A 5,357-nucleotide genomic window follows, 5' to 3' on the forward strand; every position below is an offset into this window, starting at 1 on the left:
CAATTGAAACGAAATTGATATACTGTTATAATATTCGGTATTGTTTTCATCAGTAACGGCGTGGAGATGCGATATCATCTCTAGGGAACCAGCGCCGTCCACGGTTGGCTGCCCGCCCGTACAGCACGACCTCCACAATTGGCCAGATTTCAAAAACTTCTGATGCCGTTAAGCAGTCACGACTTCCAGAGAAATACATCGAAAACTAAACAAAAACGAGCAATTAAGTAAAGGTCGTGGAAATGAATTCCTGTTACAAAGAGTAACAGTAAAATAGATCAATTTATGCTTCCTTATCCAAATGCAGAAAAATATGCTAGAGGAATTGCTGCTTAAAATCAAGGCAAAAAATACGTAGTAACACTTGTTGAAATTGAAATGTTCTAATACAAACATAAGCTGACTTTAATACCACAAATAAATTTAATAAAACTCCAGACAAAAACTTCACGCAGCAATTTAAATTTAGGTATAATAAATAAGTATAAAAAAGTCATTTTTGAATCAATGTGTAGATAGACAATGTGTGTACAAGCGATTAGCCGTATAAAATAAGCAATACGTATACGTAGACACGTAACTACACAGATTAAAGGATATAATAATTTCAATGCCAAACCAGCGCCATCCCTGATGTCTAGGCGTGCACTTGTTTTTTTAGGATATTCTTTGGGCGTTGCATCTTGAATTTTATACATATTTATTACTTGCTTAAAGCAATCGCACCAACAATATCGCTCAGTGATTCGTTCCGACAATTTTACGGAATGCCAAACTTGGGCGCTGCAATGGAATATCTATCTACAAACAAGAAAAAATGTACCTCTCTTATTACACTTGATCGCAAATGTTGGGTAATTGAGCTTCAGGCCAATGATCCCGTCATCGGTGAGACGGAAAAACAACCAGCTTCTAATAAGCATTAAGACAAACAAGATTGGAGTTCTTGGCTTTTCCGTGGGATCATCTAAGCTGAACGTATATAGGTACGTGGGGGCAAACAAGCTTCGGGGCAAAAAATATGTAATTTAAATGTGTTCTTATACGATGTGTTCTTGGATATATGTTTGAAAAATCGAGTTTACTGTTTCATATAGAACAAGATAATAATCTTGGCATCAATATACGAGATGTTATATTTAAAACAACTACCTACTGAAATATTTTAATTCAAATTATTAAAAATATGCTGCCACTCTAATTGGAATTTGTACTGTGCGTAGATAATCCTAAGAAATTTAACGACTAGTTATGTACATTATATTAAGGTATGAAATTTTTTAATAAATTAACCGTGAGAATATCCGGATGCTTCCTGCTACGTTACAGTAGTCCCCTGGAGGAAATCGTGAGACAGCAGGGTAATAATTTGTTAGGCTTACGGAAGACCGGCGACCGCGGCTAACTGCTCGATTTGCTCGAGTTAAGGACGCAATTGGTCCATTGAATGGGCACCGCAAATGCGCACTTGTCTCGAAGCGCCGACGCATGCTAGCGAGCCCGCTTGAGCGTGGCATCAGGCTCACTTTGTTGTTTATTTACTCTCTATACGCTGCGGTGGGATGGATGTGCCAGTTTTATCAAAGCTTTTTGCTAAGCTTTAGAAAAGGTTGAACTAATTATAATCGAAATTGATGTATTTATAGAAAAACATGTGAACAACGAATACGCTATATTAGTTTCAAATATCTGGGAGACAAAACATATAAAATCTCAAAAATTAGCGTTTTCCCAGAGATAAGACCTAGCTAGATCGATTTTTCGCCCCTGAAAACCCCCATATACCAAATTTCATCGAAATCGTTAGAGCCGTTTCCGAGATCCCCGAAATATATATATATATATATATATATATATATAAGTAAATAAATAAATAAATATGTAAGAATTGCTCGTTTAAAGGTATTAGATAACTTCAACGTTATGTTACGGTTGTAAATTTCACCCTTGTTTAAGAACTTGAAAAATATTAGGCACAATTTAGTAATTCATTAAATTGTTTCCTTTTACGACAGTGTTAGGTATGCTTTTAATTTATTTAAGATACAAAATGAGTGGCTATGAAAAAAGCATGGAAACCATTAAAAAAACTTACCTACATATGTTTTAATTCCTTTTTCATTGAATTAGGGTAACAATCAAAGTATAAAGTACGAATGTAATCTCAAATTAAATGTGTAAATTCAACCAAGCCGTTATTTTAACTCACAGACTATAAGTTCTGCGTAAAGCAACATTAACATAATACTGTAAACAGCGCGCGGCCACTACGCGAATTACGCGGCCCCGTCGTGCCGAAGTCACTCCACTCCGCGTGCCATTTTATTTTTACTCCCGTGAACTTACATTGCAATTGCGGTTAACTATTACGAGTTTTTTTTTAAGTGCCATTAAAACGATAGCGGTACGCATTTTATCGTAATAGTTGTAATCAGAGAACACGACAACGACCACCGAGAACGCTGCGGCACTCACAAACGTTAGATTGACCGTCCTTATCGCAAAACTCCCGAGTCCCGACAATGATCGAGAATCTGACAACAATCGTTCATTTGTTTCGTTTGTTCTTTCTGAGATTTAGAACTCCATAACTCTCTCAGGCTTAAAAACATTCATCGCCGTGTCAGTGAACTTTTAAATTGCTTGCAGACATAACTATGCATAATTGTCGCGTTCTTGAATTCTTTGAATAAGTTAACAGAAAATGTTTGCGAAAAGGTTGTGCAATTATGGGATTAACCGCAAAACATATATGCTTAACTGAATAACAAGAGATAATGTTAAAAAATGAGCAATTCGCAAGCATAATAGCAGTTTGCAGCACAAGGAGCACTTGCTGCATAAGTTCGGTAATCCTCAACAGTCACTGGACGCTGTTGAGCCTTGTCATTCTTGTATTAAAACATTTTAATTTTAGTGGCATTCAATGTATCACTGCGACAATATATAAAAATGTACAGCAACTTCCGAACCTACCGCGGTTGCGCTAATAGTTTTGTTTGGGCGCCTGTGCGGTCCCATTATTGCCACCTATTATTCAAAACAACGAGTCATGCGCCGGCTCAATTAAATGCTCCGCGTAGCGGCGTAACATCTTCAGATGTAAAACCCTTTGTATCGGCAATATATCAAACATTTTTACTCTTTTTGCAGTTATTAAAGTAATTCCTTGATTCTATATGAAAAAAAATGCTTTTATTTTATCGACGCAAAATTAAATTAATCGCATCAATAACGAGACTGATATGCATCAGTTGAGATTAAAAAATATTTTTAATATACCTTTGGGGTTCTAGGATTCTGTTATTGCGCGTCTTTTAAGTGCTGTGTCTTGTATTGTAGATCTAATAGGGTAATAATTAGCCGAGTGTAGTGTAGGTCTTAAGTACGAGGTTTACGAGGGTAGCTACGAGAGGTTACGTACTTAACGTATTTAGGTAGTGAAGTATTACGCTAGTGGATATTAATTAATTAGTTCTTATTGGCATTTGTAGCTGTGGAGCTGCAAGTTATAATTTGCAAGATCTACATAAGGCAAAAGTAGTAAGCAGGTAGTAAAAGGTAGAAGATACGAGTATTTATATGTATACCTTAAATAAGCACGTTAGACTAAATGGTATACATTTACATACGAATATAGTTTAAAATTTCCGAGGAACGTTGCAAATTACATTAGAATTTAAAATAAAACTTCCATTAACGACTCTGAGGGCTGAGATTGGTCTGGATGCGCGTCAAAGACCGCCGAGCGGTGCAAACACCGTGCCACCAATTAACGTGCTCCCAAGCAACATGTCTGAGTGGCCCTGGCGGCGCTCTTTCAAGCCTACTTGCTTTTATTTCAACATCTAATATTGAACTCAGCTCCGCATTTGTTTGCGCGGCGCAATGTCAATGTCACAGCGCGCCCTTCGCTCGCTCACCCCGTGTGCGAATGATTGCTACTTTTCAGTTAGAATTGGCATTTGGTCTAAAGTACTCTAAAGTCAGTTACGGAGCGAATATATAATGAAATGAACTGAATTGTAGTTAGATATTCGGCGATAGAATAGTTGAACAATTCGTATCCTCGCAAGAACCAAATAAATACAAATGTTTAAAAATTATGAACCGTGAGTAACATACGGCGTTTAAAATATATACTCGTTTATTTAGTATGATGCTTCCGTTATTGATCATTACAAAGATAATCAGTGTTGGTCGTTAAGAAAATTTACGGCTGTGATGTTAACACCGTACAGTATAACTTCAAATGCTACAAATTGAGGCTGTCATTTTGTTGAACGTTGAACGTGTTATGATAACATATAATTACGTATGGATATTCAACTTCTCCGAAAACAGACTGATGAAAAATTAGCTCCTCCCTCTGATCTGTATCGGAACTTTGCGAAATGTTTTCCTTGTGGCTTACATTACATCCAAAGCTTTGTGAGAATGGTTAGTAGGCAAATTATCTCTTTTTGTTTTATCCGAGGCACGTGGTGCATTCTTAATTTGGAAAAATATGTTTTAATTTATTTTTTAACCTTTTAACCGCCAGCAATTTTTGATCGGGCGTGCTTGTGTCGCCACCGACAGTATAATTGTACCACGCAGAGTAAGGAAGGCATAGTTACGGGAGTTATAAATGTGCTGTAAAAACCAAATCAGATCTTTGTCTTATTTATCAGACTGTGGCGAAATGAGCTAGATATGTAATTTCTTATATATCAGACTCTGGCGGTTAAAGGGTTAATATAATTTTTATAAGTATAAGTATTATATTAAAAATATTTTTTTCTCCAAATGTAGCCTTTTAAATATACTTAACAGTCGAATAAACACTAAACAGAGAACTGTAGATATCTAGTGGATGCTTGTTAGTCGGCATTTATGTAGGTACGACCCATTTTTTCTATTCTTGTTTGTGGCGTGTAAATTGCAAAAGGATAAATTAGTAACCCGAGGAATAATTGCAGTCAAGTTGCGTGCCTCGATCCTGAATTGTAGATATCTATAACAAAGGTCGGCACACCCTCGGACTTGGAACGCGCCGCGCTCGTGAAAAAACTACGACAACCCTTTGTACCTATTGAGCAAAGAATTCGCGTCGACCGCAACAAGAACAAATTGAGCGCGAACTATTGTGCGGAGCGATTTGCAGAGATAACTCCCGTGTCGGGCGTCGCGGGCGCCGAGCGGCCCGCCGGACGTCCGCGCTCCGCGGGCCCCTCGTACCAGTCGCGTGCGCACATGCCGCTCCGAAATTTCAATTCTGTTTACATTTCTGGCTGAATCCTAATTGTCTTTTGAGTTAGGAGGCAACGAAAGGCAGTGTATATGACGCAACGGGCTGCGGCCGCAGCGGAGAGCTA

The 5,357-nt window shown here is 37.8% G+C and overlaps 1 protein-coding gene across 7 annotated transcripts in view; it reads right to left on the reverse strand.

Moving 5' to 3' along the window:
• The window catches only part of LOC134663172 (cytosolic carboxypeptidase 1-like), an 86,017-nt gene that overhangs the window by 23,881 nt on the left and 56,779 nt on the right, over positions 1–5,357 (reverse strand). The window lies entirely within an intron of this gene.

The sequence above is a fragment of the Cydia amplana genome, chromosome 4, assembly GCF_948474715.1.
Source record: "Cydia amplana chromosome 4, ilCydAmpl1.1, whole genome shotgun sequence".
Taxonomy (NCBI): Eukaryota; Metazoa; Arthropoda; class Insecta; order Lepidoptera; family Tortricidae; genus Cydia; species Cydia amplana.